Source organism: Condylostylus longicornis, unplaced genomic scaffold (genome assembly GCF_029603195.1).
Source record: "Condylostylus longicornis isolate FDR11 unplaced genomic scaffold, ASM2960319v2 ptg000148l, whole genome shotgun sequence".
Taxonomy (NCBI): domain Eukaryota; kingdom Metazoa; phylum Arthropoda; class Insecta; order Diptera; family Dolichopodidae; genus Condylostylus; species Condylostylus longicornis.
Genome location: NW_026578116.1, coordinates 1,063,238 through 1,075,836, shown reverse-complemented (window position 1 = coordinate 1,075,836; position 12,599 = coordinate 1,063,238). Strand labels below are relative to the sequence as shown.

The following is a 12,599-nucleotide window of genomic DNA, read 5'->3' as shown; positions in this document are numbered from 1 at the left end:
CTTTACGGTTCATTGTGTTCATAATAATTCGTTGTTTAAGGTGTATTGAATTGCTCAAGTCTAACAGAATTGAAAAAAAGAAAAACAAAACTTGTTTAAATTATTTTCAAAGTTAAAAAACTCACAAATTAAATAATTGATAAATAAACAAATACAATTAAAGTAAAAGTAAATAATTTTTAAAAATGTTTCTATACTACGTGATCTTATAAACGTTTCACCATTCACGGATGATGGCAAAAGAAAAAGTGATAAATTCTGCTCTTTTTCTATAAATAATTTGCTAGTGATTGTTTAAGATTGTCACTACATTATAAATATTATAAAATCTTAAACCATAATATAATTTGGAAAATTTGAAAATATTGCTATTAAAACTTTTCTGGTGGCAACATTAATTAAAATAAAACAGCAATATAAATAATATTCGTAAATTAATATAATAATAACAACAAATAGAATTCCCTGAATGAAATTTTCAGCACCTTACTTAGCAATATGAACGAAACTTCTCGATTTAACCTAAAGTACTGAGACAAAATTTGCAACTTGCAACTCGCTTGGACAATATAAAAATGGGCACTGTATGAAAGGGTTACGAATAAATCTATAATGCCTTCATAGTCATAATTAAAAAGCTATATCCTGACTTATATATCTGTCTTATAGAAATCAAAATTTTAAATATTGAGGTTACTTTGATAGAAGAAGATTATGAAAAAAAACCGAAATGAACGAGACTTCTCGATTTAGCAATAACTGCACCGCCACCTAGAAGATCTATTGTGCCCCTCACCACAAGCGTCCAGTGTCCCGCCTAGAGCACCCTCTTGGACCCACACTTTTGATGAATCCGAGCAGCTTTTCCGCAGGGACGTCCCACGATGGCATGCCCACCAGCCAGGGCCCAGCCAAGCCATTGATAGGTCTAACAAAAATTATGGTCCGCCTATTTTTCTCTAAATAATTCTCTAAATATTATTTAGTAAACATAATATTAAAAAGCTTCACAATTCTTTGAAAATAGTTTACGTGTTATTCCACACATTTAAAAAAAAAAATTTCAATTTACGTCACATTTTTAATTATTATTTACAATTTGTTCACTATATTATTGGCATACATATTATGCATATGTGTACTACAGAATAACTAGATAAATTAAAATTTTTTATTTGCTTATATAATTAAAAATATGTATGAAATAGATATTAGTAAAAATCATAACTTTTGATTGCGGTTAATTTATTTTTACACAAAAAAAAAAAATAAACATGCTTTTTCGAAGTCATCAGTTTTAATGAAATGAAAACTCGCTGATATCTACTGAATTATTATTCTAGGAAATCATTTTTATGGTAAAGTTTTCGGATTGTTTTAGCTTATCTTATAAGCAGTGGTGAGCTGAAGTTGATTCGGTCCGACTTGCGCGAGCCACTTGCTTTTTTATCTAATAATTTCCGAGCCGGTTATCAAAATGATATTGGGAAATAAAAAATTTAAACAAAACATTCAAAATGCATCTAGTGTAGCCATTTTACCAAAAGTCATGTAATACCAAATAAAAGAAAAAAAAAACGCTTAGACACAGTTTTCAAAACATTTGGGTCGGAATTTAGTATAGCAAGAAAGAATTATTTTCTGCTATAAATATTTAGTTTATATGACCAGAGAAAAAAAGGAGAGTTGTATTCAGAGAACCAAATTCGACTTTGGCAATATATTGAATAATGCATAAAATTCAAGATGAATACAAGCTTAAAAAAAACTTTTATTTATAATTTCGTTAAGAATTTATAGATATTAAGGTTCTATCAACCGGCTCGATATAAATTTCTCAGCTCAACATTGCTTATAAGTGAATATGCTATAGTAAACTTACATAATATGTGCATTAAAATTTTATTTGGTAAAATTAATCAATTCCAATTAATTACCAGCTGATTAACAAAATATTGGTTTAAATTATTGCAATAATTATTTTATATTTTAACTTTGTGAATCGAGACCTGAAAACTTAAACATTAAATATATTATTGTGCATTTGCTAGACTCGTAATATGTATAGTAAAATATACATAATAAATTATTAATGGAATCGTCACACATTACTAAATAATGTATGTAATAAAGTGTGTGAAACAATTACTATTTTAATGAATATGAGTAAGAAATAAATATTCTTATTAATTAAATATTAATTATAATAATTTCAAGTAATTATTTTTATTCTATAATTTTTTAAACTGATACGACGATAAAATTTTTAATATAATGTCCAATAGTGTACGTCATCAAAAAACTGAAAAACTACAAAATCTTTGAAATAGCTATTAATAATATTTTTCTCTGAATAAGTGACTTAATTTGATTTTGTTTCGAACGTTTCCACTTCTACAATATTGATGTTGTTTTTGTATTTAGTTAATACTATAATTAAAACTACAACCACATAACTGTAGTTCAAATAAATTTTAATTAAGATGCAAAACAATTCTTTTATACTATCTATTATATTTTATTTTATTTATGAAGTTCAAACATGTTTTTGTTATATTATTATATTGTACTATTTCTCCGGAACTAATAAAATACATAACTACAAAAATACAAAATTATATGAATGTATGTAACATTCATATATATAATGTGGTTTTAAAACAAATTATGTAGCATGAAAAAAAATTTATATAAATTTTAATACTTTCTCAAATGTAGCAAACAAGTACATTTTAATAATAAGAAAGTCGGACAATATTTTATGTGGTTGGTATCTCATCGGCATGAATGTTATTTTTTAAATAATACAGTGAGAAAATTTTCTATCTGTATTTTCATTTTATTTTTCTTTTTTACTATTTCATTCACAATATTTAACATCATTCCTTTCATATGTATTTAAAAATTGTAGTTTTGTAGTTCTTAATTTATTTTAAAATTTTTTAATAGTATGTATGTAGTACCGCCATACTTACATATCATGTGTATACGTTTATTTCTTATAAAATATTTTCCGGTAAAATAAGTGGAAAAAAAAGAAAAATAAAATTATACAAATTCTCTCACGAACCGGCGCATAAATAACACTCACACATACATACACTTGAAATTTACTCATATTTTATATTACTGTTGGCAATTTTCATTTCACCGTTAAAAATGTAAAAGCAAATTACTATAATATTGGTATACATAACGTATTTTTTTTTCTTTAATGCGAATGTATTTGATAAGTAAAAAAAAAGAAAAAGTTCCATAGAAAAAAGTGGGAGGGCAAGAAAAAAGAAATAAAGAGAGTTCTGTTTTAATAGTACAAAAAAATTTCTCTATTTAGAGAATTTCACTTTTTAATAGCAAAGCAACACAACATTTGTAGTTTGTATAAATTCTTCAATTCGCTAGACCGCTTCTTTATTGACTACATTTTTTATTGTGTAATTTAATATTTTAAATTGTACGTGATGCACAAAAATAAAATTCAAATAAAATTTAAATATTAGTTTTTAATTATTTTTCTGCGCCATATTAATATCTAAGACGGTATGCATATAAATTGTAGTTATTTAAACTGAATTCGGCTATTTCTATATATTTTTAATATTTATATTGTTGTGAATAAATTAATCATATACATATAAGTAAGATATTCTGTGTTTACGCCACACTACATTGTAGCTTATAATGTAGTCATTCAATTCGTCTATATGTAGTTTGTTGCCTCATCTAAATCTCAAAAAATGCATATGTATTAAGTCAAGTCTTTATACAGCTGTTAAAATACACCACAAACTAGAATTGAACTTTTTCCAGCAATTTTTTTTTCTCTATGGATCAGTGACGTGACGACGTCGGTAAAACTACAAGATTTTTGTATTTATCCGGCATAGAAGAGAAAAAAAAAGTAAAAAAAGAAAATAATTACAAGTTTTTAATAAAAATATTCAGAAATAAAATTAAAAAAAAATATATGGATATTTCATTTTAATTCAATGGACTATATGTGTATATTTATTACATTTTGAGAAACGTGGTAAATATTGTGAGTGGTAAATAAAAAAAACAAAAAATTAAAATTAAAAGTGAAAAATTAAAAAAAGCCGACAAAATAAAAATTTTTTTTAAAAAATAAAATCATAAATTTATTTTCAAAAAATATTTTAAAGTGTGAATATTTATATTTGCATATTATACAGTTATAATACATACATGTATGTATACAGTATGTATGCCTAAGTATATATCTAAATGTCATCATATTTTAGATTATCCTACGTACATTTTGAACGCATACAATCACATATAAATATTTCAACTTTTTATAAAACGAATATATTACGTATTGGTGATGTTGTATGTATGTAACTAACTAGTATACGTTACGTGTATGGTAAATATAATATATTCTATGTATAGTGTGTCCTATATTATTATAAATATAAATTTGTATAGAACATATTAATAACGGTGTTGAATGTAACAAGAAAACAAAAACCAGAAAATAAAGAAAATATTTTAACTGCAAATAATAAAATAAACAAACGATTGAATTGTATGTGATGAACATGAACGCATAGAACACGTTCAGGTATAAACGCACAGGTGTTATATTTTGTGAAACGAATTAATCAAATAAAAATTCGATAGGTATATTAAGTATATGTATATATTTACATAAATACATGTGTACATGCTATGAATGTTTGTATATTATATAAGTATACGGTAGTAGGCATACATACTTATCTCATATAATGTGTGTATGGTTATTCTAAAACGTATACAATATCCAAAATATATAGGAAAGAAGAAGTGTACGAATTTTTTTTCAATATTTTTTCTTCTTTCTATTTGTGTAAGCTGGGGTGTTTATTATTTGTTTTTTTTTTTTTACTTGTTTCTTTTTATTCGTTTCATGTTCCCGTGTTTTTTTTTTTCCAAATTTTTATTTATTTTAAATATGAATTTATAATAGCGAATATTATAAATCACCTTGAATTTTCTTTTCTTATTTTATACTTTTTATTTTCGTATATTTTTCTTAAAATGTTTTTATATATTATTGTTATATAATATAGAGATGTTTGCATATATAAATATACCCAAGTATAATAATAAATTTTCGATAATTTAAAACTCAAACAAAATATATAAGTACATATACATTTAAATGTTCCTATATCTTATATAGACCTAAATATTATAATTATGCAAATATAAGTTACTAGGCACTTGTACGTATACTTAGTGCTTTTTTTTTATGCCTTGTGTAAAATAAATTAGCAACTTATTCGAAATAAATTTAATTTTTTGCGAGAAATTTAAATTTATTTCACATACAAGCTAAATTTTTAAAAATTTAAATTAGATCAAAAAATTTGTTTTAAATTACTTTTTATTACTTAATATTTTACCGTAAAATTTAAAAGAATATTAGAAATTTAATATGAATATTTATCTTTGTAATTTCTCTCATAATAAAAAACAATCTCTACGAATTTGGTTTGCAAATAGTCCACACTTGAAAAACTTGTATTTATCTTTTAATCAAACTCAGTTTGAACACTTTAAAATTCTTTGACGCATCCTCGTACAAACTCATTTAATACGATTTTGAATTACTAATTTTTCCTACTTCAAGCCTATTTTTGACTATTTGAAATTTTTTTTGCATTTTTTCTATTACAAGTTTCTACATTTTTGTTTAAGCACAATATTCGTATTATATTATATAAAAACAAAAACCAATTTTGACATGCGGCAGTGCTGGGAAAAACGTTTTGTGAATATTAAATATTTTTGCTGTTTTCCACTCTTGTCCATTCTATTTACAATTTTCTATTTTTAAAAATATATGAATTATATTTTTTTTTGCTAAACTTAAGTTTTATTTGAATGCTTTCAAATTTTGAGTTGGTTTTGTCACCCTCTTCAAAATCCTATAAGACGTTTGATAGTTATCGGACAAGTCAAATTTCATTCCGCGTTTCTTTCATGTACGTGTTAAGAAACAATTCAGAGTATTTCGTAAATGGAACACTTTTCTATAAATAGAACTTTTTTCGAACAGGGATGAAAATTTAACCTTTAAATTATATGTAAAAAATTTTACTTTTATTTTCAAAAATTTAAAAATATAAAGTCAACTTCCGGGATAAAAGTACAACTGCACCTAACAATTACTATATTTACATTATATTTTGATGTATTTGTGAAGAAGTGTTTTATGTGTGCTCTTATAAAAAAATGCAATTTATAAATCACATAAAATTATAATAGATGTGAAAGAATACTCGCACTTTGAACTTAAGTCAGGCAAGATTCCTGCCGACTAATTTGTAAAATCGTACAGGTATATTAGTAAAAATCGAAATTAAGTAATTCTACTTCCTTCTTTATGATAAAACTCAGTAGTGGGACGAGAATATGTCTGACTCTACAAAATATTCTCACTAAAATATTTTACAATTTTTTTTGAGATACTTAAGTACTTAATTTTAATTAAAAATTTCATCGAATTTTATTTTTATCTCAATGATTAATTTGAAAACCGTAGTATTTAAATTTATTACAATTATTTATACATAATATAATTAATAACAATTAATTACAAGTTTTTCAATAGTAAAATAAAATTATTAAATAAACATTAAATATACGAGTATAAATAGTTTTTTTAATTTCATAATGAATATTTTATTTATTTTAATACTTAAATGGTGTATTTATTTATTTTTTAAATTTAAAATTATTTTCTGTTTTTTTTTTTTATTTTTAATTTTAAATAATAAATTGTACATCGCTAAATTTAATTGCAATGCGTGAAATTAACCGTTCATCAATAATAATTACTTTATTTTAAATATACATACATAATAATAATATATGTATGTATGTATGTAGGTAATTAAAAACTTTTTACCACATTTATAGGTAGATATGCTTTACTTTTTTACAAAATGGTGACATAATTCTCATTTCCGACAAATTTTTTTTTTTCATTTTAAATTTAAACCAAAGAATTCAAATGGTGTTATATTCGATTATACTTCATATACCAGCAAATGTATATACATTTGTATTTGTTGTTGATTTAATATTATTGTCCGATATTAGACATATGTACAGATATACGATCATTTATATAAATTATAAGTCATTGTTTACACATCAAACATTGTTTGATGTGTAAACATGGATTTTGTTTGATCTGTTGAAAATTTGATGCGAGTTCGATGTTTGTTCGACGTTTGATAAAAAAAATAGAAGATCGTTCAATCAAACAAAATCTATGAACAATATTTAATGTGTAAACGCGAACTGAGGGCTCAGGTAGTCATGTGATTGTTATGCGCACGCAATCGATTGCGTTAAACAAAAATTCTAATACAATTTTTACACTTGAAGCTAATTAATATATTTAACTAATTTAGTAAAATATTATTCATACTTAATTCAAGTAAATTACATGCTAATCGTAAAAATAAAATTGACATAAATAATTGGAAATTATAAGTAAATTTATGTGTTACGCATTCTAAGAAATCTAACAAGTTTTTTTTTACTTTAAAGTTGACTGTTTTTTTTTTAAATTTTGTTTCAATTTGTTGTACAAATAAAAGTAAATCATGTGTGCTTATAATGTAAACATATATAGGTACTATATAGGTACAGATATAATGTATAGGTACAGATTTTTTTCCAATTTTGTTATTATATAGCAATATCCGTCGCGTTTGTAAGTAATAATTATTGTTATGTGGTTGAAATAAATAATCAATTGAGTTATTAGCATAAAATTATAAACACCTTAAGAAATACTAAGAGAATTAAAATGTAATTTATGTTTACATTATTAAAAATAGTGGTGTTTTACAGGTAACTTTTACGATTTTACAAATTTATAACCGGTAAAAATAAGGTGCACGTGTATAATTAAAATATAAAATTATGTGAATACAGTGAAACTTTCACAAGACGAAACCGCTAAATCGTCACAAATGGTTCGTATAACAGAAAATTTCATTTTAAGGAGACTGGAATGCATACAGTTTTACCACAGGTCTATAATTTTAAACGAAAAATGAAATTTCATTTTATACAGAGATTTTCATATTGCGGAGGTTGCACTGTAAATAAACTTGGCATTATTTTTGCTTATTTAATTTATCGCTTCCGGTTACCATTATGTACTTTGATGTCTCTAAAAAGAAATTTATCTAATAAATAATTGATAAATATTGTAATTGTTGAAAAAAATTACAATATTTATTGTAATAGAATCTGTAATTAGAGAAAATCTATCCAAAAAACGAATTTAGATTTCAAGTGCAATAGTATTCACACATACAATTAAGAACAAACATAGGGGCACGAATAAAGAGTAAGGTAAATCGCGTTAATGGCAAACATCAGTATTAAACAGGTTTAATAATATATGATATAGGTAGAAAAAAAAATATTAATTATAAACTTTTGAATAACCATTCATACTATGAAATCATCTCGCGTAATAATAATTCTCTTTCCAACTGTTTTATTACTACTCTCTTGTACACACATATGTACAATATACATATTATTCATTTTTAAAAATCATAATGAATTTTTCAATTAAAAATATTTTATTTTAACTGTGTTCATATTTAAGGCTGTCATATTTTTGAATAATGAAAGCAAATAAGAAAATAAAAAAAATAATAAAAGAAGAGAAGAAACCCAATAAAAAATGTTCGTATGAAAGAAAATTTTAATAAAATTAACGCCAATTTATAAAAGACGGGATACTATACAATATAAAATTTTATAAAATATTAAATATTTACTTTGGAATACAATCAAAATACTATAAGTATTCATTTATACAGTGTGGAAGTTGTTATACGTAACTTTATCGCATTCAAGATGACAATGATTTTTTTTTCTTTGGGTTTAAATCCTGACTACTAAAATTCTAATCTTGATATAACAGTTTTTAAGGTGTCAACTGTAAATCAAAATTTTGATACAAAGTTAGGCTGCTAAGGGTAATCAAGAAAATGTGCTTGTTAATGTCTGTTTGTACGATCGTCCTTCGTTGTTTATGAAAATAGAAATACTGCTTGTTCGACTTTTTCTTTACCACCTTTTATTTCCAGCTTATTGCCTCTCAACATTAGCAAAAATTCCAATTTCCCACTCCTGACGAAACTCTAAGCCCATTCAAATCGGTCAAATTAAAAAGAAACAAAATCGAAAAAGAATATAATAATAAAATTAAAAAAAAAAACAAAAACATGTAATTTAACTCACCTACATAGTTATTATACTAAAGCTTCATTTTAATTTATATTACTGCCCCCAAAAGTATGCAATTGTATTTTATTTGACAAAATAATATTGTTGTGAATAAAAATAATATTTTAAGTAGCTATCCTTAGCATGTATTTAAAAAAATTGTGTCTTGTTCAAGGGAAAATTATAATTTAAGTTAAATTATTTTTAGTTATTAAAATTATAACGAGCTTTATATTAATTTAATACTTAAAAGTAACAATAAAAATATATTATTTGACATTCAATAAAATATTATACAATAATTAAACAAATATTCTAGATTTTAATTAAAAAACTTGTAGAGAGCTTAAACAAAACTATCAATATATCAACAAAATTCAATTATTTTGAGATTTTCATTAATAACATAATAGGTTAATAACACATATGTAGGTCTTGAGTCAAAATTGATTATATTTAATGTTATAATAATGGGAATGGAAACTAAAAAAGATGTTTTTAATAAACCAATATTACGGCAAGATTAAGTACAATTAAGTACAATTACTTAATTGGCTCTGGCGGTCATTATCTATTATAAATAAAGAGAATTGCAAATTAATTTTTTAGGAGTTCTACTGTACTTTATACGTCATATTACTTAATATTAAAATAATAAATTATATTTTAATAAAAATCCAAGTATACATACTACATACGTATATATATATATAAATTTAGATTTGCTATACATACATTTTTTATATTATACTTGGGCATATAAATTATAATATACATATACACATGGTTATACATACATACATACATATGTAAATGCAATATCATGTTTTATACTTATATCATACGCTAATATTTAATATTAAAAATCATTCGTGCGAATTCTATTTTTAATCATGTTTGTTTGTTTTTTTTTTTCTCTTCATTCACAAAGTTAAAAAAAAAAGTTTTTTTTTTTTTTTAATTTATTTAATTTTCTTTAATTTAAACAGTGTTTTTAAAATTTTTCCTCATAAATTTTTATATTTTTGTTGTTATACATATTATATGTGCCTAGTTATTATATTTTTGTATTTTGTTTTTGTTTTAATTTTTAAAATATGAAAACCAAATATATTTTGTTTTTGCAGTGATTAAATTGAAAAGAAAATATTTTAAAACATTATAAAAAGTATAATGTAAAAAAAAAAAGTCAGAAAGAGGAAATAATTAATAATAGTAATAAAAAACAAACACAATAAACAAAGAAAAAAAAAACCAAAAACCAATTAAAGAAATTATTGAAAAGATTCATTTTATAAAAAATCTACTTATACACCTGTACATTTCTATAATTAACTGTGTATTTAATTATTTTATAAAATATAAAAATTCAGTAAAGAAAAATAAAACCAACTTTTATAGTAAAGGGTTCGAAAATTTTGAAATTTTTATAAAGAAAAAATTTTAAATAAAATTTAAACACCTCTCAGAGATTACATAGGTTCACGAAAATTTCAAATTAAATTTAATTGAATATACAAGAAAAGATTACAAAAAAAAAAGACTTCACATTTCAGTCAAACACATACACATACGGAAAAATTATTAAAGAGAAAAATATAAAAAAAAAATTTTCTCGTTGTGCAAAATAAAATAACGGTTATTGGTTCCAATTCAATACAATTAAAACTTGTTAAAAGAAAATTACAAATAAAAAAAAAAATATATAAAAAAAATTGCATTATTAAAAAAGTTTCTGTTCGCATTTTTACATTTTAATAACAGATTTATATTTATTTTTCACAAAAAAAAATATAACAATTGTATTATTAAATAAAATATACAAAACTGTAAAATTCATTCTCTTTACAATATTAACAGTAAAATCAACAAAAAATAAAAAATTGTAAATCTGAATACTTTTTATTTTTTAATTTAAAATTGTAAAATTATTATAATTTTATTTCCCCATATTTAATATTGATTTCAAAGAATTAAATAACAATAAATATTGTTATAATTATTATTAAAAATATATTTAAATACTAAAAGTTAAGTGAGTACACTAAATAAAATAAAATAATATTTTTAAAAAATCAATTTAAATTTTTAACAATAACAACAAAAAGTGATTATAAAAAGTGATTAAATTTTTTGTTTCATTTTTGTTGATTCGCGCAATATAAAAGAATAATAGTTTTATCGGACAAAACAAAATTTATAAATAATTTTAAATAATAAATAATTTTAATTATTTAAAACACATTTATAATTAAATAACTAATTGTTATTTTTTATTAAAAATATTTCATTTTATACAATAACAAGAAAGAATTTTATAATTGTCTTAATTCTCTTCTATATTTTAAATAAAATATTGTTGAAAAACAAAAATAATAAATTTTATTTTTATTTTAAAATCTATTTGAAGTGAAAATTTTTTACAAAAAAAAAAAAAAGTGTTTTTAAATTCAATATATAAAAATTAATTTGTTTCAAATTTAAATACTTTTACGGATATACATTCAAATATTTATATTTTGTATACTTAATAATTATTTTATTTAACTGTAAAATTTTTGGGCAAATTTTAACTTTTTACAATCCAAACTAAAGGCTATTTGGATTGTAAATAAAAAGTAAAAGAACAAGTGTAAAAAAAAAAAATCAATTTTTTTTCATTTTTAATTGGAATAAAAAAGTCCGCAACATTTTCTTTCTAGTGCAAGTATGTATTTTTGTTTTTTTTTTCTATTTTATATACTTACATTTTATTATATAACAAGAATTTAATAAAATATTTAATTTATTAAAATATATTTATAATTTAGGTATTTGTATAGTTTTAATAATATTTTTATTTTTTTATAATTATTAAAACTTTTTTGCGCAATGTGGACGGCTCCCACGAATGCTTTGGTGGTTGTATTGCCACAATTGCACCTCTATATTTTAGAGAAAGCCCGGCTAATAATTTACCTACTTCTTACTGGAAATAATGTCGCACAGGAAAATATTGACTCATGGCACTATTTTCCAAAATATTGACAATCCTGTTCTTGGTTTAGTCATCTCGAACGTATATCTCCTACAGTATAACTTCGGTCGGGTATACGAAGTAGTATTTCCTGATCGATGTACTTGGTGACATAGATAATCCAGTTTTTGAGATTATGGTTCTGGTGTTGTATACACTGATGGATCCCAAACGGATCTGTATTGCTTAGTGTTTCAAGCTAAAGTACATGCAATAGAGATATACCTGGGAGTGAACTTAGAAAGGTAGAAAATGACTCTTTTGTGTAGATTCTGCCAGGATAACGGGGAGACGGCCCTACATATTCTGT

The 12,599-nt window shown here is 22.9% G+C and overlaps 1 long non-coding RNA gene across 1 annotated transcript; it reads left to right on the top strand.

The window, feature by feature from the left end:
- The first annotated feature begins 3,452 nt into the window (after positions 1-3,452).
- LOC129615818 (uncharacterized) lies at positions 3,453-11,469 on the top strand. Its single transcript, XR_008697488.1, has 2 exons — positions 3,453-4,644; positions 10,401-11,469. It is a non-coding gene; the product is annotated as an uncharacterized LOC129615818 (long non-coding RNA).
- Positions 11,470-12,599: the final 1,130 nt, after the last annotated feature.